General features: G+C 46.5%; 1 protein-coding gene across 2 annotated transcripts in view; it reads right to left on the bottom strand.

Annotated features, from left to right (window-relative positions):
* ARHGEF17 (Rho guanine nucleotide exchange factor 17) overlaps window positions 1-22112 on the bottom strand; it is a 419270-nt gene that overhangs the window by 159063 nt on the left and 238095 nt on the right. The gene's annotated exons all lie outside the window — the stretch shown is intronic.

Genomic DNA, 22112 nt, shown 5'->3' with positions numbered 1-22112 from the left:
AACCCCCAAACATTTTATATATTTTTTTAGCAGAGACCCTACAGAATAAAATGGCGATTGTTGTAATATTTTATGTCACACTGTATTTGCGCAGCAGTCTTTCAAACGCAATTAATAGACTTTAATGAATAATAAAAAAAAACGTAACAGTAAAGTTATCCCAATTTTTTTTTGTTACACAGAGAATCGTGATCTTTATTCCAAGCTAAAAAATCGTGATTCTCATTTTGGCCAGAATCGTGCAGCTCTAGTGTGAGCCTCACACAGTTCACATTTTGGAGGAGTATGTGAACCTGCGCAGCGCGCGCCGTAACCTGGACATCAACTAGCACACAAATCTCTTGGATTAAGTAGCGCTGCACAGGTCAGCATGCAATTTCTAAATAGATCTGAGATTAAAGCGCCACACCAAGGCTTGTTAGTCCAGATAAATATTTATTCCAATGCAAAATCAACCAGAAGACTGCATGAAAGATCCAACACATTTCGAGGCCCAGAACTACTCTTCATCAGGGCTGAAAGCTGAAAAATGGCCCTAAACAACAGTATCCTTATTCTCCAAATATAATTTATACACATTCACTAGTTTTTTTTTTTTTTTGTTTTTAATTTTAGAGCAATGGAGCGTTATAGATTTATTTTTGCCATCTGTGTCCCATTGCGGAGATTTCCCTTCACTTCCTGCCCCATAGACAAACAGGAAGTGAGAGGAAATCCCTGCAAAGTAAGGGAAATTCTTGCAAACGCCCAGGTCACCAGAACTAGTGTCCCCATTGGAAGATTTCCCCTGCATTACTTTTCTGGGGATATGGGCGCCCAAAGGGGGGGGGGCATGTGCCCCACCTTGAAATTTTCTGGCCTACTCTAAGACAGGAATCTATGGGGACCCTGCTCTAAAGGGATCTATGGGGGACTCTGGCCTGGCCTGCTCTAAAGGAGGATCTATGGGGACCCTGCTCTACAGGGGATCTATGGGGGACCCTGGCCTGCTCTAAGACAGGAATCTATGGGGACCCTGCTCTAAAGGGATCTATGGGGGACCCTGGCCTGCTCTAAGACAGGAATCTATGGGGACCCTGCTCTAAAGGAATCTATGGGGGGACTCTGGCCTGGTCTGCTCTAAAGGAAGATCTATGGGGACCCTGCTCTAAAGGGGATCTATGGGGGACATGGCCTGCTCTAAAGGAGGATCTATGGGGATCCTGCTCTAAAAGGGGATCTATGGGGAACCCTGACCTGCTCTATAGGAGGATTTATGGGGATCCTGCTCTAAAGGGGATCTATGGGGTACCCTGGCCTGCTCTAAAGGGATCTATGGGGGACCCTGGCCTGCTCTAAGACAGGAATCTATGGGGACCCTGCTCTAAAGGAATCTATGGGGGGACTCTGGCCTGGTCTGCTCTAAAGGAAGATCTATGGGGACCCTGCTCTAAAGGGGATCTATGGGGGACATGGCCTGCTCTAAAGGAGGATCTATGGGGATCCTGCTCTAAAAGGGGATCTATGGGGAACCCTGGCCTGCTCTATAGGAGGATTTATGGGGATCCTGCTCTAAAGGGGATCTATGGGGTACCCTGGGCTGCTCTAAAGGGGATCTATGGGGGACCCTGGCCTGGCCTGCTCTAAAGGGGGGATCTATGGGGACCCTGGCCTGGCCTGCTCTAAAGGGGATCTATGGGGGACCCTGGCCTGGCCTGGCCTGGCCTGCTCTAAAGGGGGATCTATGGGGACCCTGCCCTGGCCTGCTCTAAAGGGGATCTATGGGGACCCTGGCCTGCTCTAAAGGGGGTCAAAGTGGGTAAATATATACAGTAAACCCCCCTCCATCGTGGGAGTTACGTTCAAGACCCACCCACGATAACTGAAAATCCGCAAAATATAAAATATAAACCCTATTTAAATGCGGTACGGTCCACCGCAGCCTCAAACTGATTCACTGCTCCTGATGGGCTCCCCCCATTGGCGTCATCTCCCTGCTGCTGGACAGTCGAAGACGGGACGAGCCGCGGGACCAGGAAGAGAGCGCCTGAGCCGTGAGGAAACTTCATCTATGTGTAAGTCTGCTTATAGTGTGTGAATAAAGTGTTATCTGCTGCACTCAGAAAACAACGCGATATACTGGGACTGCAAAAACTGAAACGTGATATAACGGGGGTTTACTGTATTTATTGTTTGCAGGGAGAGCCTGGAGTACCTGGTGGTGCAGGAAAACCTGGTAGCACGAGGAATAAAGGTGAAAAGGTAAGACTAAAGAGGGATCTATGGGAACCCAGGCCTGCTCTAAAGAGGGATCTATGGGGGACCCTGGCCTGCTCTAAAGGGGGAGTTATGGGGGACCCTGGCCTGCTCTAAAGGGGATCTATGGGGACCATACTCTAAAGGGGATCTATGGGGATTCTTCTCTAAAGGGGATCTATGGGGGACCCTGCTCTCAAGGGAATCTATGGGTGGCCTGCTCTAAAGGGGGATCTATGGGGGACCCTGGCCTGCTCTAAAGGGGGATCTATGGGGGACCTTGGCCTGCTCTAAAGGGGGAACTATGGGGAACCCTGCTCTAAAGGGGGATCAATGGGGACCCTGCTCTAAAGGGGGATCTATGGAGACCCTGCTCTAAAGGGGGATCTATGGGGACCCTGCTCTAAAGGGGGATCTATGGGGGACCCTGGCCTGGGCTGCTCTGCTCTATAGGGGGGGATCTATGGGGGCGAAAAGGGGCAGAGCATGGGTGACCTTAAAATGATGCCCCCCCTCCTCCCCCCCGAAAAAAGTTCTGCGGACACGCATGTCTTTAATGATGATGGTAAACAGGACAAATAGAGAGGACAAATCTCCTTAAACAGGGGCACAGAGAGCAATAAAAACTGACAGGTGTTCCAATCCTTCTCCACTCTATCCAAAATTAAAGAAAAAGTTTTGCCTTTAGTTATACTTTAATGGTCCTGCAATCTGTTTTTCATTAAATTGTTTCTTACTGTGTTTTTTTGCTCTATGCACATTACACATCCCACAGTCCTTCTCTGGAGTGAGCAAGAGAGGGTGGCTACCTTCCTACATACAGTAGGACCATGGAGAATAAATGTAGCCCCCTCTAACAAGAAATGGGATCACAGCAGCAAAAAAATTAAAAATAAAAAAAGGAATTTGGAGATTAGGAGGAGGCCGAGAGCAATAAACAGGGTTTAGTGTCACTTCAAGCTACTTCAAGCTAAGGTAAGACAATTTTTACATAGTTATATTGGTCTAGCTTGGACCAATGTACAGTATCTCACAAAAGTGAGTACACCCCTAACATTTTTGTATTGTATTTTATTATATCTTTTCATGTGACAACACTGAAGAAATTACAGTTTGCTACAATGTAAAGTAGTGAGTGTACAGCTTGTATAACAGTGTAAATTTGCTGTCCTCTCAAAATAACTCAAAAGACATTAATGTCTAAACCGCTGGCAACAAAAGTGAGTACACCCCTAAGTGAAAATGTCCAAATTGGGCCCAATTAGCCATTTTCCCTCCCCGGTGTCATGTGACTCGTTAGTGTTACAAGGTCTCAGGTGTGAATGAAGAGCAGGTGTGTTAAATTTGGTGTTATCACTCTCACTCTCTCATACTGGTCACTGGAAGTTCACCATGGCACCTCATGGCAAAGAACTCTCGGAGGATCTGAGAAAAAGAATTGATGCCCTACATAAAGAGGGCCTAGGCTATAAGAAGATTGCCAAGACCCTGAAACTGAGCTGCAGCAAGGTGGCCAAGACCATACAGTGGTTTAACAGGACAGTTTTCACTCAGAATAGGCCTCGCCATGGTCGACTAAACAAGCTGAATGCACGTGCTGAGCATCATATCCAGATGTTGTCTTTGGGAAATAGACGTATGAGTGCTGCAGGGCTGAGGGCATGGTGCAGGAGATGCAGGGCTGAGGGCATGGTGCAGGAAATGCTGGGCTGAGGGCATGGTGCAGGAGATGCAGGGCTGAGGGCATGGTGCAGGAAATGCTGGGCTGAGGGCATGGTGCAGGAGATGCAGGGCTGCAGGTATGGTACAGGAGATGCAGGGGCTGTGGACACGGTACAAGAGATGCAGGGGCAGGGGCTGCGGACATTGTACAGGAGGTGCAGGGTTGAGGGCATGGTGCAGAAAATGCAGGGCTGAGGGTATGGTACAGGAGATGCAGGGCTGAGGGCATGGTGCAGGAGATGTAGGGCTGAGGGCATGGTGCAGGAGATGTAGGGCTGAGGGCATGGTGCAGGAGATGCAAGGCTGAGGGTATGGTGCAGGAGATGCAGGGCTGAGGGCATGGTGCAGGATATGCAGGGCTGAGGGCATGGTGCAGGAAATGCTGGGCTGAGGACATGGTGCAGGAGATGCAGGGCTGCAGGTATGGTACAGGAGATGCAGGGGCTGTGGACACGGTACAAGAGATGCAGGGGCAGGGGCTGCGGACATAGTACAGGAGGTGCAGGGTTGAGGGCATGGTGAAGAAGATGCAGGGCTGAGGGTATGGTGCAGGAGATGCAGGGCTGCAGGTATGGTACAGGAGATGCAGGGGCTGTGGACACGGTACAAGAGATGCAGGGGCTGTGGACATAGTACAGGAGGTGCAGGGTTGAGGGCATGGTGCAGAAGATGCAGGGCTGAGGGTATGGTGCAGGAGATGCAGGGCTGAGGGCATGGTGCAGGAGATGCAGGGCTGAGGGCATGGTGCAGGAGATGCAGGGCTGAGGGCATGGTGCAGGTGATGCAGGGCTGAGGGCATGGTGCAGGAGATGCAGGGCTGAGGACATGGTGAAGGAGATGCAGGGGTAGTGCAGGGGTCTTACTTACCCAACCCAGAGGCGCCTTACATTTAAAAATGGCGCTACCCGGCGCCACAGGTCATTGCGCATGCGCCGTCTGCCCGTGAATGGCCAAGGGCATACGGGCTTTCCCAAACGTCAGTGGCTCATGCGCAGTGTACATGTTGGGACATGTTGGGTTGACGTTCGGTCAGCCCCAGGGCAGGGGGACTTGACGGCCTACTGGGAAATTTCCCGGTAGACCAGCCTGGCCCTGTCCAAGATGACAAATGCCTTGCTAAAGAAGCTGAGGGTAAAGGTGATGGACTGGCCAAGCATGTCTCCAGACCTAAACCCTATTGAGCATCTGTGGGGAATCCTCAAACAGAAGGTGGAGGAGCGCAAGGTCTCTAACATCCACCAGTTCTGTGATGTCGTCATGGAGGAGTGGAAGAGGACTCCAGTGGCAACCTGTGAAGCTCTGGTGAACTCCATGCATAAGAGGGTTAAGGCAGTGCTGGAAAATAAGGGTGGCCACACAAAATATTGAGTGTGTGTTGAGTTATTTTGAGGGGACAGCAAATTTACACTGTTATACAAGCTGTACACTCACTACTTTACATTGTAGCAAAGTGTAATTTCTTCAGTGTTGTCAAATGAAAAGATATAATAAAATATTTACAAAAATGTGAGGGGTGTACTTACTTTTGTGAGATACTGTGTGTATGCATGTATGAGTCATACCTGTGGGATCCCCGTAAAAGCTAAAGTTACTGTAGTAGGCACCCCTTCTACAGTTATTGCTGCTGGCTTACAGGTCCCTTGCTGAGCAGTTATTCTGCTGCTTTCTGAACTCGGGAGGTCGCCCACTCAGAACCGGCGCCATTCAGAGCACTTTACATTTTCCTAACCACTTCAGCTCCTGAAGGTTTGACCCCCTTCCTGAACAGGCCATTTTTTGCGATTGACAATAGTGTGGTCGTGCGACGCTGTACCAAAATAAAACTTGTGTCAATTTTTTTCCATACAAATAGAGCTTCAGTTTGGTGTTATTTGATCACCTCTGCGGTTTACATTTTTTGTGCTATAAACAAAAACAAAAAAAAAAAACAAATGTTTTTTACTTTATGCTATAAAACATTCTAAAAAAAATGTAAAAAAATCGAATATTTTCATCAATTTAGGCCAATATGTCTTCTACTACATGTTTTTGGTAAAAATATTGATTTGTTTTTGTGCAAATGTAATAGCGTCTAAAAACTAGAGGATATTTTCATGAAGTTTTTATTTATTTTTACTAGTATTGGTGGCGATCAGCGATTTTTAGTGGGACTGCGACATTGGGGCGAGAAAATTGGACACCTGACACTTTTGACACGCTTTTGGAGACCAGTGACACGAATACAGTGAGGAGTGCTAAAAAAAAATGTAGTCACTGTACTAATGAAACTGGAAGTGAAGGGGTTAACATCAGAGGCCATCAAAGGGTTAAGTGTGCTCCTGGGGAGTGCTTTCTTGTTTACATAGGCAGACCGCTATTCTGCCTCTCCTGTGAAAGATCGGCGGATCGCTTCTGCCAGACCCGCTGACTGGCTTCTGCTGTGTCCAATCACAGTGGGAGCGGGTTGAAGCGGCGCGCACGTGCCCCAGACCCCGGGCATGAAATCATGTACAGGCGCAGGAGTAAGCAACCTCCTGTGTTCACAATGCACCAGGGCTGGCACAGCTGTGGCTACTACAGTAATCTTCAGATTCCACAGGTATGGCACATGCGTACCTAAATTCGTCCAAGTTGGACCAAGGTATTTATGTAAACATTCATCTTAAAGTGGTTCTAAAGGCAGAAGTTTTTTTTCTCTGCATTGAGGGAAAACAATCCTTCTGAATGCAGCCCCCATACAGCCCCCCCCCCCCCCTTTGAATTTAAAACTTACATTTAAAAATGGCGCCGCCCGGCGCCACACGTCATTGTGCATGCGCCGTCTGCCTGAGAATGCCTGAGGGCATACGGGCTTTCCCGAGCAGCAGCGGTGCAGAGGGACTTGCCGGCCTACCAGGAAATTTCCCGGTACATGGGTCGAATTCCGAAGTAATTTTCTTACAAAAATCGTTAACTAAAGCCCAATGTACACTATGAGAAAATCAGGTGAACAATCCGTCATTTTTACTCGATGTTTCACAGCAAGTCGGAACCGAGGATAGAAATAATGTACGAAAATTCTTGTACGTCAAAGGCTTTTTTATTTTTAATTGTGGTTTCTGATCATGCGCAGTCTTTTTTATCTGATATTTCAACATTAACAGTACACATTACAGTGAAAATTGTTAGTTTTGTTCCCGTACGAGAAAAATTTTGGAGTTTGTCCCTTCGGAAATTTTAGTTCGGAAGGTCAGAATCGGCTGTTGAAAGTTGTGTACACACTATACGAAAACCGTATGATCCTTACTCGGACAAAAATGTTCAGCCGCTGGAGCATTCTTATAGACAGCGGTTTTTATCTCAGTCTTTCCTGCCTAGAGGAGAGATGTTGGGATTCATAGACACTAGGGATGCACTGAAATGAAAATTCTGGGCCGAAACAGAAACCGAAATTTCATGATGCCCTTGGCGAAAACCGAAATCGAAAATTACTTTTTTCCCCTAAATGAATTTAAAATAGTTTTTTCTATCCATTTTCTATCATATCATAGGCACAGAGGAGGAAGAGGAAGATCCTCCTCCGCTCTGCATGCTGGGTCCTCTTCTCGGCCTTGCTTTCCTCTCAGGACCGTGACGTCACACAAACGGCAGGTCTCGGGAGCCGGCCGTGGCCGGTCACGCACCATATCATTTAAAGTGAAAGCTGCTGCTGCGGCGGCCATTCATTTTCGGGATATATGTGACCCGTTTTCGACCGAAATGGGAGAGGCCCATTTTCAGGCGAAAATTTTGGGTGCCAAAATTTCGTTGCACCACTAATAGACACCACATCTCTCCATAAAGAGGACCTGTCATGCCCTATTCTTATTACAAGGGATGCTTACATTCCTTGTATTAAGAATAAAAATGATCAAAAAATAAAAAATAAAATGTAAAAGGAAAGCGTAAAAATATGGAAAAAAAAAAAAAAAAAGCGAACGAATACATAAGTTGCGCCCACATATGTAAACGGCGTTAAAACCAAACATGTGAGGTATCTTCGTGAACCTTAGAGTGAGAGCAACAATTCTAGCCCAAGACCTCCTCTAACTAATCTGTAAACAATTTTAAAGCGTCGCCTATGGAGATTCTTAAAGCGGTAGTATCCCGCTTTTTGACACTTACCTACAGGTAAGCCTATAATAAGGCTTACCTGTAGGTACAAATAATATCTCCTAAACCGGCACAGTTTAGGAGATATTTACAGTGCATGCAGCCGCTCGCGCGAGCGGCACATGCGCTCTGAAGGTCCGGGGGGACCTTCAATTATGTTTGCCGGGAGCTTGCCGGAAAATCACTCCCCCCCCCCAGAACTATATCTCCCAAGAGCAATTTCCCTACACATTGAAGTCTATTTAACCACTTGCCGACCAGCCGCCGTAGTGTTACGGCGGCAGGTCGGCTCTGTCCCACGAAACAATGTACCTGTACGTCGCTTCGCGGGGCTGCACGTGCGCCAATTAGCCACAGGGGAGCCAATCAGCGGGTCCTGCGGCACTAAAATCATTATTAGTGGATGCAACATAACAGGGAATTTAAAGAGGAAAAAAAATGTATAATTTTTTTTTTTAAATGTTAACAATTTTACAATTGTTTTAAATTATGTATTACAATGTTTAATGATCACAGTGAAAAGGGCACCAGAAGCAGGTAGAACAGGGAGGGGATCGGTGTCGGAGAAGCAATTAGGAAGAAGCAAGAAGGAATGATGCCCTGTGACGGTCTCTCTCCCTGCAGCTGAAAGCTGGAAGGAGGGGAGAAACAGGTTTTTTGCTGCTGCAGAGAGCCGCACAGGGTTTCCTTCTGTAATTGCCCCTCCACCCGACTGCACCGATTCCCTGTTGGGGCCCCCCTGTATGCCCCGGGCCCCCTACAGGAGGACTGCTGATCCCCCCCCCCCCCCATCAGCGGCCCTGGTTATACCACACCTTGTATCTATTACCAAGGACTATCCACACTAAGTGGGACATACTCCCCCCCCCCCCCCCCCCCCGGATGGTAGTGGTCGAAGGTAGGCATCCATTCTTTTTATGGGGGTAGCTGTGGTCTGTTTTAGTCAAATGAACAGTAACTGGGCCATTCATGTACGAATATTTTATTTGGCAGATTCACTCATATCTGGGTCCCATTTGAGAAAAAAGAAAAAAGCCAGTGACTGACCGTCACAAAGCACCGAGAACCGCATGATCAGCGGTCTTTGATCACTCGGTTCCCATTCTTAAAGCCTGTTGGGGAGGGGGTCTCTGATTTTAATAAAAAAGAAAAAACGTATTTTTTAGTCCCTTCTGGACCGCCACACTCAGTAAAACTGCGGCAGGGAAGCCCTCCTGCGTGAAATCACGTACCTGTACGTGATTTTGTGCGCTGGGTCTGGAGCGCGTGCTGCCGGCGACCCGCTCCCACTGTGATTTGAATCAGCGGGTCTGGCGGACCCCATGTTCACTGGCACCCGGCGATCTTTCTCAGGAGAGGCAGTCTGGTGGTCTGCCTACGTAAACAAGGCAGACTGCTGTTCTGTGTGAGGGGAAGATCTTGTGCCAAGCAGGAACACAGATTTCTGTCTTCCCCCAGTCAAAGCACCCCCCACACAGTTAGAAAGCACTCCCTAGGAACATTTAACTCCTTGATCGCCCCTGTTAACCCCTTCCCTGCCAGTGTCATTAGTACAGTGACAATACTTTCTTTTAAGCACAGATCACTGTATTGGTGTCACTGGTCCCCAAAAAAGTGTCACTTAGTATCAGATTTGTCCACCGCAATGTCACAGTCCCGCTTAAAAAAAAAAAAACGCTGATCACCTGTATTACTGGTAAAAACAAACAAAAAAAAATTCCATAAATTTATCACATAGTTTGTAGACGCTATAGCTTTTGCGCAAACCAATCAATACATGCCTTTTAAGATTTTTTTTACCAAAAATATGTAGCAGAATATATATTGACCTAAGTTGATGAATACATTTGATTTTTCCTGGGTATGTTTTATAGCATACAGTTAAAAATATATATATTTTTTTAAATTGTCATTTTTTTTTTGTTTATAGGGGAAAAAACAACCTGCAGAGGTGATCAAAAACCACCAAACGAAAGCTCTATTTGTGGGAAAAAAAGTATATCAATTTTATTTGTGTACAGGGTCGCACGACCGCGGAATTGTCAGTAAAAAATAACAGTGCCATATTGGAAAAAAAAATGGCCTGGTCATAAAGGGGAGTAAACCTTCCGGGGGCTGAAGAGGTCAAACATGGGTAATTGTGTATGTATTACAAAAATGTACTGAATAGGTTTATTTTTATTTTACCCAGACCTAAAATGTCATGGATTCTGAAAGATTGCCTTAAGATTTTGTATATTTTTTCCCAAGAAATCTCTAACATCAAAAAGTGACTGGGGCAGTGTAAGCATATTTACCCCATGCATTACATCAAACGTTTCAGGCATCCAATCCATTTAAATGATCAGATAGGAGCAGTCGATCATATGAAAAAAATCACGTGTGTATGGCCAGCTTTAGCCCCCGCTCACATTAGGTCGCTCCGACTTCGGGGGCGACCTGTGAAGTCGCGTGCAGCGCGACTTCGGCGCGACTTGCAGGGACTTCATAACATGAATGTCTATGCAAGTCGCCTCCAGGTTGCCCCGAAGTAGTACAGGACCCTTTTTCTAAGTCGGAGCGACTTGTGTCGCTCCTATTAGAACAGGTCCTGTACTACACAATGGGAGCGACGGTGCACGACTTGTCAGGCTGACCAAGTCACCTGACAAGTCGTACTAGTGTGAATGGACACTTATTCAACATTTGAGTATTCTGTAGCACCCAAGGTGGAAAAAAAAAAAAAGGTCAATCATTAAAATAGCCCTGGCCACAAGGTTAACCAAATGCTGCCTTTGCCATCGCCACATTCTTACAACTGTGAACCAGTAATGGCAGAACACTGGAGGTAACAGAGGATCCTGAGGGCTCAATGGGGAACTACAACCTGTAATTTTGCACAAAGACTCTCTTTAAAGATGAACTGAAATCTGGAAGCTGTGTCCCCCCCCCCCCAAAAAAAAAAAAACAGGCAAAAGACAAACGACTAATCAGCAGTACTGCCTGTGGTCTCATTGAAGCTGGTCTTCGTTACGGTCTTACAATTCCTTGTTCTGCACTGTGTCTCTATGTGGAGGCAGCCATCTTGGTAGAGGAAGGGCTTTCCTTCCCCATGCCAGAGCCTCCAGCAAGGAGAACAGTGAGCAGTTAGATACAGCAGCAACTTAGATTCACACTGCAGATACGCAGCTAGAAGGTTGTGGGGGCAGGAGAGCCGAGGCACCCCTACATACCAGGAGGTGCACTGCTGTTTTTCAGGAGGAATTTCAGATAAAGTCGATTTTTCAGGGTACCGTTTAGGAACAATTAATATTTCTAGATGTTCCCTATTTACTATACAACTAAATGTTCACTCTTTGAGTTTAGTTCCACATTAAACATTTATATTTACATAAACTGCCTGGTTGGTAATTGCTTTAATAAACAGTGTTTCAGAAACTAATGTTAATGAGAGGAGCCATGGGAAATACAGAGGCATGTTAGCGATTGTCTCTGGAGGATGATGTGCAGAGAAAACATATGAATAATTCACTGGAATCGACCATTCCCCAAGGGAGCTACGCCAGATCCAGCATCAACACCAACTGAACAGCTGAGGAACTGCTGGCGCTTTGTGCGAGGAGATCAGAGCTGGGAACACCTAATGAGAAAGGAGCCTGGAGGGAACCAGGGGAGGAGAAGACACTTGTAGAAGATAAATGCCCTTACTCCGGATACAGCCCGCACAACATGACTTATAATTGGGGAAGATTGAGCCAGATTGGACAAATCGGATTTAGATCTCTCACATCTGTCCTGGATGACTGTGGAAGAAAGAACTGGATCAGACGGATCTAATTTAGATCCTCACATCTCTCCAGGATGACTAGGGAAGAGAGAACTGGATCAGACGGATCTAGTTTAGATCCCTCACATCTGTCTTGGATGACTAGGAAAGAGAGAGAACTGGATCAGAAGGATCTCATTTAGATCCCTCACCCTGTCCGGGATGACTAGAGAATTGTGAGCTGAACAAGAAAGATCTGATTTTGAACCTTCACATCTGACTGGGGAAGAACGAATTGGATCAAGCAGATTTGATTTACATCCCTCACATCTGTCCGGAATGATTGAGGAAGAGCTAATTGGATCAGACAGATCTGATTTAAATCTTCAAATCTGTCTGGGATGACTGGGGACGAGAGAACTGGATCAGACTAATCTGATTTAGATCCTCATATCTGTCCAGGATGACCAAGTAAGAGAAAACTGGATCAGATGGATCAGATTGAGGGATGACTAGGGAAGAGAGAACTGGATCAGACAGATCTGTTTTAGATCCCTCACGCTGTCCAGGATGACTGGGGAAGAGAGCACTAGATCAGACTGATCTGATTTACATCCCTCACATCTGCCTGGGATGACTGGGGAAGAGAGAAGTGGATCAGACGGATGGGATTTAAATCCTCACATCTGTCTGGGATAACTGGGGAAGAGCAAACTGGATCACACAGATCTGATTTAAATCTTCACATCTGTCCGTGATGACTGGGGAAGAGGGAACTGGATCAAACTGATCTGATTTAGATCCTCCCATCTGTTCGAGTTGACTTGGGGAAGAGAGAACTGGATCAGAGGAATATGATTTAGATCCTCACATATGTCCAGGATGACTGGGGAAGAGAGCACTAGATCAGACGGATCCGATTTAAAGCCTCACATCTCTCTGGGATGACCATTTGTTCAAAATCTCCCTTTGCAGGGACCTCCTATGGAACCGCCTCAAAGGTAGACATCATCAGGCCCAGCACCTGCATGTAAGTCCGGAGGGATGACCACCTGCTGGACAGCAGGAGATGAATCGCAGCATGGAATTTCTGGAGTTTTTCCAGAGTAAGGAACACACTGGCTAGAGTCGAGTCCAGAGTCAGGCCCAGATAGTCCAACTTTGTGGAAGGAACCAGAGCGGAATGATAGTTTAGTTTAGAAGCCAACCGAACTCCTGCAAAGTCCGTATAGTGATTTACACATTGTCCACCAGAGCAGTAGGGGACTCCGCTTGCAGGAGAAGGCCATCCAGGTAGCCCAGCACTACAATCCCCCCACTGATGTAACAATGCCAGCACCGGGGCCAACACTTTTGTAAAGACCCGTGAAGCGGAGGTGAGACCAAAGGTTAATACCACACAGCAAAGCGGAGGAAGTGCTGGTGACCGACACATATTAAAATGTGTAAGTAAGCGTCCTTGATGTCGATAGAGGCAAGGAAATCCGCCAGATGTAGGGATGCCACCACCGTGCGAATGGACTCTATTCTGAACTTCTGCACCTGCACAAAGCAGTTCAGGGGCTTGAGATCCAGAATTAGATGCACCTTGCCCTCTTTCTTTGGGACCATGAATAAAACACCCCCTGAAGTAACAGGTCTTTCACCGTACCAAAGAGAGCGTGCAATCAGTCTGGCACGTTGGAAGGAAAGAACCTTTCCGGGGGGTAAGAAAGGAACTCGATCTTGAAGCTGGACCATATCACTTTGTGGACCCACTTGTCTTGCACCCAGGAGGTCCACCAGCAAAGACGTCCCCCCACCCCAGGCACGGGCGAGGGCCCACCTTCATGCAGAAGGAGCCTTGTCCATGGGTCTGGAGAATCCTGCTCTCAGCTTGCCAGACCAAGGACACTTGAATTATCCCGAAGAGGCCTTGAAAGGCTTTGAACCATTGTCAGCTGACCCTGAGGGACGAAAAAACTTTTTCGGAGCCGAGAAGGACGGGCCACGTCTACGAGGTTCATTACCCTTACCAGCCTGCGGAAGAAAGGTAACTCCAAACAGGCGATCTCCCTCAAAATAAAGATCAGTTAATGCTTTTTTTGGAGGTCTGGTCAGCAGACCAACACTTGAGCCACAAAACAGGCCTAAGGACCACTGCTGAGACAGACAGTGTAGAAATCAAAGGAGCCACATCCAAAGAGGCATCACAGATAAACTGCAACCCCTGGATCAACTGGTCTACCAGTTTAGCAAAGGCCGGGGGGAGCTACTCACCCTCCAGGTCACGGCGTAAAAGCTTAGCCCACTCGGTCAGAGTTTGTGACACCAGGGCAATGGTGAAGACCAGCCTAAGTGTCGAACCAGCAACAGTGAACATATCGCGGGGCCACAGCTTCCGCTTTTCTATCAGCCGAATCCTTAAAGGCCGTTGATTCTTCAACCAGAATCATGGTTGCCTTATTCAACCTGGAAACCAGGGGATCCACCAACAGTGGAACAGTCCACTTTTTAAGGAGGGACTCTTCAAAGGGGTACCTCAGTGCAAATCGCTTTGGGACAACAAAGGAACGTTTTGAACATTCCCACTCTTTTGCAATAAATCTGTCTAATAGAAGGGGAACCTCATTATCTGAGAAATCATGGCGCCTGACCGCAGACCCCTCAGGGTGGGCCCCGTCCGCAGCGGCCGTATCAGATTCAGGATCTGAGGAGACAGATGAGGCGGGAGGGGGTGCTTTTTACTAGCCCGCCACCCAAAAGCCACCTTCACTGTCGGTCAACAGCTCTCTGCTCTGCCCATCCCACTCACTGGACTGCTGGGCTGTGGAGGGGGCGGGAGCAGCTGGATCAGGCTCTTAGCAGCTCGCTGAGAGGCTGAGCCAGGTGTCTTTCCAGGCATGTGGGCGGATCCAGACCATATAGTTGCGATCTCTCCCAAACCTGGACCAGCTCTGTGACATAAGCTTCACCCGCTGTCTGCTGAAAATGGGTCACAGGAGTGCAGAATGAACTGCACTCCTGTGATCCACCGGAGAAGTACAGCCAAACAAGCTTTGGCTGTACTTCTCCTTTAAGAATGCATCTCTTGCATGCAGATCCTCTGCCCTGTCACTATTTATCAACAATTACAAGCTGTCAAAATGACAGCTATAAATTGATTTGTATTACACAGCAGAAGTAGCCATCAAAATGCAGCCGCTCCTGTGCAAGTGTCATTGCGTAAATACAATGTAAGAGATCTGCATATGACATAAATTTAAAGAAACCATACATGGTAATTTTTTACTTTTCAACCCCTTATTAACCCTTAGTTAACCCTAATTAGCCCCATTTATTTTTCTGCTTGTATTTCTATTTGTAACCAGTAAGTTTTTTTAGAGCCGGTTCACATAGGCGCGACCTGATTTGCCGGGGCGACCTGTGAAGTCGCGGTGCGCAGCTCGCATCGCGACCTCGGAGCGACATGCATGGACTTCCTATCATTGAAGTCAATGCAAGTCACTCCAGGTCGCCCCAAAGTAGTACAGGACCCTTTTTCTAAGTCGGAGCGACTTGTGTCGCTCCTATTAGAACGGGTCCTGTGCTAATCTATGTCAGGCGACCCACAGCGACTTGTCGTCGCCCCAGTGTGAACCGGCTCTAATAACATTCTCATTTGTTTTGCTACTTTTTCAGCGTTGCATAACAAAAAAAATGCACCAAAAAAAAAAGAAAAAAGAAAGATGCCTGGCGATCCTGCCAGTAGAACAATTCCTTCTCTAGAGTGACAACGCTCTCCCACCATACTGTATCTAAAAAAGGCAGTGTTGTCACCCTAGGACAGGAGTGTGTGAGGGAAGATGTTCTGTAGTCCACAGAGGTGACCTATTTCAGGGATGAGAACGCAGTATGAGATAACACAACTGCAAGATGCACAGGGTGACACTGGATTTCTGGCAGATCAACAGGCATTTTTCCGTGCTTACAGAAACCAATATAATAAAAACCTTTGATCGAATGTTAAACAGAATAAAAAGGGAGAAAAAAAAGGAAGTAAAAGAAATTCACTGTTAGGGTTTACATACATTTCAAGCTTCTGCAAAAAAAAGCAAAAAAACAAACAAAAGAAAAAAAAACAGCTTCTATTACAAGAGCAAGGGGATGAGAATCCTGGAAAAATGGTTTACAAAGCGCTCTCCTGGTGGCAATAAAGTATCTTTTTTTTTTTTTAAAGAATTACTAAAAATAAAAGTCAGGAAAAGGAACACAAATGTATATATATATATATATATATATATACACACACACACACACACACACATACATACATACATACATATACACACACATATACACATTTTTTTTTAAGACAGATCCGACAGCTAAAGCTTCCAGCAGTTCCCAGAGCCTCCCCGTTATAATGGGGATATATTATTAGAGGTGATTATGTCAGGATTATAAAATCTCCTGAGCTGAATTAATATTCCCTTATCACGCCGGGTGACATTACCTCAATCAGAGCGGTATTATCCCATGACAATAGACGTACAGGCTGCATTCTCTCCGACCTAATCACGGCTCCTCTCGGAAACCTTTTCACTTGCCGGTTCTCACTGCAGCCGCGTGTAATTGTTTTCCCTAAAGCCGATTTTACCAAAGATCATTTTCCTTAACTGGATTTCCATCATGTTCAGGAACACTGTGGCCTTCATTAAGGTAACAGTGTTTTATTTATCAGGTTCAGGAATAGAATATAAATAAATATATATATATATGTATATTTTTTTTTTTGCATTTTCTTTTTGCATTTTTATTTTAAATCAGGCAGATTTTCAATCAGACAAAAGCTGCCTAAAAGGCTACTGCTGTACCCTATATTTAAAAAGTACGCAGTGTGCTTTGCAGAACCAGTATCATGGGTGTACCCTGTATTAAAGGTTTAACTTTTTAATATAAAAAAGCCTCTTTTTAAAAACAATAACACTTTGACAAGGGTTTTAAAGTGTGCGTGTCAGGAGCCTTTGCCCCGGGGGATCAGGGTAAGGGTCCTCTCTCTTCGGAAGAGGTCCATGTGTACGCCCTGTGCACTTTTTGTGCCCCCACATTTTGTGTGTACACTTTTTTTTGCACCGGGTGTTAGTCTTAAGTGCGTTTCACACACCACGGCAAAATAAAAAAAAAAAGTGGCGTTGATTCACTATAGCAGAGAAAGAGAAGTGATCTACCTGCTCCTCTTCTCTGCCATGGCTGTGGAAATTGCAGGAATTAATAGACAGAAATACAAGTCCTTCGACAGGTAAAGAGCTAAATTTGTTACATAGTTACATTGGTCTAGCTTGACCAACGTAAGTATGTATATACAATACCTGTGGGATTCCTCTAGAACAGGGGTCTGTCTCCAAACTTACTACACAAAGGGCCAGTTTACTGTCCTCCAGAATTGTTCCCCCACGTTGGTGTCAGTGGGAGGAACTGTGCCGCCTTGGTTGGTGACGATGGGAGGAACGGTGCCCCATCGTTGGTGTCAGTGGGAGGAACTGTGCCCCATGGTTGGTGACGATGGGAGGAACGGTGCCCCATTGTTGGTGTCAGTGGGAGGAACTGTGCCCCATGGTTGGTGACAATGGGAGGAACGGTGCCCCAACGTTGGTGACAATGGGAGGAACTGTGCCACATCGTTGGTGACAATGGGAGGAACTGTACCCCATGGGAGGAACTGTGCCCTATCGTTGGTGACAATGGGAGGAAAAGTGTCCCATCGTTGGTGACAATGGGAGAAACTGTGCCCCATCATTGGTGACAATGGGAGGAACTGTGCCCCATCGTTGGTGACAATGGGAGGAACTGTGCCCCATCGTTGGTGACAATGGGAGGAACTGTGCCCCATCATTGGTGACAATGGGAGGAACTGTGCCCCATCGTTGGTGTCAATGGGAGGAACTGTGCCCCATCGTTGGTGTCAATGGGAGGAACTGTGCCCCATCGTTGGTGTCAATGGGAGGAACTGTGCCCCATCGTTAATGACAATGGGAGGAACTGTGCCCCATCGTTGGTGACAATGGGAGGAACTGTGCCCCATCGTTGGTGACAATGGGAGGAACTGTGCCCCATCGTTGGTGACAATGGGAGGAACTGTGCCCCATCGTTGGTGACAATGGGAGGAACTGTGCCCCATCATTGGTGACAATGGGAGGAACTGTGCCCCATCGTTGGTGTCAATGGGAGGAACTGTGCCCCATCGTTGGTGTCAATGGGAGGAACTGTGCCCCATCGTTGGTGTCAATGGGAGGAACTGTGCCCCATCGTTGGTTTCAATGGGAGGAACTGTGCCCTATCGTTGGTTTCAATGGGAGGAACTGTGCCCCATCGTTGGTTTCAATGGGAGGAACTGTGCCCCATCATTGGTGTCAATGGGAGGAACTGTGCCCCATCATTGGTGTCAATGGGAGGAACTGTGCCCCATCATTGGTGTCAATGAAAGAAATGTGCCCTTTTGATGGTTTCAGTGGGACGAATAGTGCCCCATTGTTGGTGTTCGAGGATGGAATAGTGACCCAAAGGCCTAATAAAGACCAGCAAAGGGCCACATACCGCCTCTGGCCACTGTTTGGAGACCACTGCTCTGGAAGCTGGAGATCACTATAGTTGACAAATGCTTTGCATTTCTGGCCAACATTCTGTGTTCAGAATGCAACTGGGCACCCGCTCACTACAGGACCCAGAAGCAAGTAGAGATCACTGGAGTAGTGGTATCTACTACAGAGATTTCCAACTTCTAGAGGGATCCCACAGATATGGCATATTCATAGATACATTGGACCAGTGTAACTGTGTAACAAAATGTTCTTTAATATTCCTCCAGCACAGGTTTACTTTAATTAACTCTAAAATAATGGTTAAAATATCGGAAGATTCCAGCAAGGAGCGTGGAGAAATGGTGGTTCTAAGCGGCATAGCCTAGATTTCCCAATTCAAGTAACAAAGACTCCAGTGCCGAGTTATCAGCATAGCACACAGACTGCGAGTCGTGACAGAAGGACAATGGAGGCAACGATGGGAACAAGCCATGAAAGAAGCCAGGCACTGACAACTCCCATCACACATCCAAAGCTGCTGCGTTCCCCAAGAACTCCTAGAGATCAGTTTATTCAAGGAAAAATAAAAAAGTCCGTCAAATCCTCCTTTGCGGTTTGTGAGAGCTAAAAAATTTGCAGCGCCAGGTGCAGGGGTCACATGCCAGCGTATGAAGAAGTGGAAATCCTTAAAAGCAGTGTGATGAAATGTGCAGCAACCAGTGAGCCACGTCATGGTAAAGGGGAACTTCACTCTTATAACTCATGGACTATTTTTAATCCTTACGCTGCTAGCATTAGTAAATAAATAGAAAGATTTATTATATTTACACATTTTAACTTTTCTTTTTTTTTTTTTTTTTTACCATTTCTTCAGTTACTTCCTGGCCTACACAAAATTAGGTCATACATCCCAGAAGTGTTCAGAAAGGGAGGGGTTTTCTCCGCCGAGCACACCCTCCTGCCTGGACTAAGGGTAAATGGATTCCAGGAAGTAAATGCTATATGAATCATCTGCCCTTACTCAAGATGGTCATTGGAGGAAATGCTGGAGGGGGGGGTTCATTTTTCAAAGTTAAAAAAAAAAAACATGGTGCTTTGAATATTAAAAATGAATCACTTGCCGGTTGTATAACTTAAATATATGGCGGCAAGGTGGCACTGCTGCGCTGGGTCATGTACGTGATCAAACACTTCCAGGTTGGGGACGTGCATACACGCCACCGGTGGCCTGCTCCCACTGTGATTATACACAACGGGTAATGATCTGTGGGTACCGCAGATTTAATGTCCGTATGGGCCCACCGATCATCCAGCACAGAGGCGGAATGGTGGTCTGCCTATGTAAACAGGTCAGATCGCCATGTAAGGGGCCCAGGTGTCCTGAGGGGCCCGGGTGCAGGGCACTTGTGTTCCACCACTGTGGAGGGGGGGCGCGCCCCCGCTGCTTCTTCTAGTTTTGATGTCTGGATGCCCCGTTTGGGATTTCTGCATATATCTCAATGGCAGCCTCTTGTTTTTGCGATGCGTGTGTGCGGGAATTCTCCTTGCATGCACAGTTGAGAGCGGGGGCCTGGTGCCGTCACTGGCCGAAATCATCCCCACCACCACCGATCCCATCAACCACCGCTGCCACTGATCCCATCCAGGGGCATAACTACAGAGGACACATGTCCAACCTGGCCCCATGCACCAGGTGTCGGTGCGGCCCCCTGTACACCTGGAGGGGGGGGGTGGGGGCAGCATATAGGAGGAACTGGTCACTCCATTTACCTCTGGCAGCCGCTAAATGCTTGCTTCTCCTCTGCCTCCTGTAGGCATTCAGTGACCAGGTGGTCAGGCTCAGGGGGGGGGCTCAGACCCAAAGCTGTGTAAGGGGCCCCAAATTTTCTGATGGCTGCCCTGCGGTCAGTAGGGAAGGCATGGATCCTGTGTTCCTGCAAAGCAGAGAAACAAATCCATGACTTCCCATAGTAAAAGCACCTCCTACACTGGCTAGGCACACCGTTAACCCTTTGATCGCCCCTGATGTTAACCCCTTCCCAGCCAGTGTCATTAGTACAGTGACTGTGCATATTTTTTTAGCACTGATTACTGTATTAGTGGTCCCCAAAAAGTTTCAGTTAAAGTCTGACTGTCCTCCGCAATATCGCAGTGCCGCTTGAAGTCTCTGATCACTGCCATTACTAGTAAAAATAATTAAATAAAAATATATAACGTTTGCAAAACCAATCAATACACGCTTATTGGAATTTTTTTTTTTTTTTTTTTACCAAAAGTATGTTGCAGAATACAAATTGGCTTAAATTGATGAAGAAATTAGATTTGTTTCTACTTTTTTATTTGATGTGTTTTATAGCAGAAAGTAAAAAAATATTTTTTTTTTTTTCAAAATGGTCGGCTTTTTTATATTAATAGCGCAAAAAATAAAAACCGTACAGGTGATCAAATACCACCGAAAGAGAACTCTATTTATGGGGGGGAAAAAAATACATTTAATTTGGGTACAGTGTCGCACGACCGCGCATCTGTCAGTTAAAATAACAGTGCAGTATTGCAAAAAACAGTCTGGTCATTAAGGGGGAAATCTTCTGGTCCAGAACTGGTTAAAGTCTACAGGAGTCAAAAATCCCTGCACCTTTTCCCAAAAATGCCATGGTCATGAAGGGGGGTAAATCTTCCAGAGGTCAAGTGGTTAAACAGCGTCTTTGGTTTGTGTTGCTCAGTAGTTCCGCTTTAAATACTGAATCATTGAAATAAAAACCTCAGTGAATGTGTAGAACGATCGAAGGCGGCGGATAGAACACGGACTATCAATAGAATTCCAAATGATAGAGAGTGTCAGATTTCACACTCAAGAAAAAAAAAACGAGCAGGTCAATCCGGTTATTTTGGGCACCAAGTGTCTCTTAAAAATGCCACCAACCTTTTTGGTGGTGGCGAGTCTTCAGCATCCCATAGATTATGCGATTTTCTTTCCTTCCACCACAGGTGGAAAGAAAGAAAATAGTTTGTTTCCCCCCGGCACTATTGTGCTCTGCTGGTGGGGAGCCTTCCCAGTCGGCAATGATGACATGTAAAAGATCAGACCGGCTGGTTGTACCCAAGTCCATGGATGGATTGACTTGGGTGCAACCAGCCTGCCCATTGATGGATGAAATCTTGGCCAGTCCCTGCTGAACCAGCCAAGATTTGATCCATCTATGGGCAGCTGTTGTACTGTGGGGGAAGGGTCAGAATTTGTTTGTGCCTTCTTGTCCCTGTGACGACCACTCCCCCCTATTTCTTGCATGGATTTCACAGGGAGAAGAAGTGAGGGAAAAATACAAAAAAAAAGGACAAAAATTTGAACTTTTTCCCATTCTATCCAAAATAAAAAGAAAGGGACCCCCAGCATCACTAGAATGTGGTTTGCTTTCCTATTGGTACTGCAGGAAATAGATTTGCCATCTGCACAACGCCATCTAGTGGCTGATAGGAAAATGAAAGTCTGTAGGAACCATGGACCTTAGATGTGACTGCAGTGATGTGCAGAGGAGGTGGTGAAGGCACAAACACAATTGTTGTTGGTTTGCATCTTTTTTGCATCTCAGGAACCACATGGTCTCCACACAGTAGGGGTATATTCACACCCATCATCTGCAAAATTGAGCAGCATCAACGCACCATACACGCGTTAGCAGTGACATTAAATTTCATTGGCAAAGGCACCCCCCCAATGGATGTGTTGTAGAGCACCACAATGCATGGTAACCCCCCTATCT

Source organism: Pelophylax lessonae (genome assembly GCF_965119305.1).
Source record: "Pelophylax lessonae genome assembly, chromosome: 2".
In the NCBI taxonomy this organism is placed as follows: domain Eukaryota; kingdom Metazoa; phylum Chordata; class Amphibia; order Anura; family Ranidae; genus Pelophylax; species Pelophylax lessonae.
The sequence above is the reverse complement of the archived record's forward strand: the minus strand, read 5'-3'. Positions and strand labels throughout refer to the sequence as shown.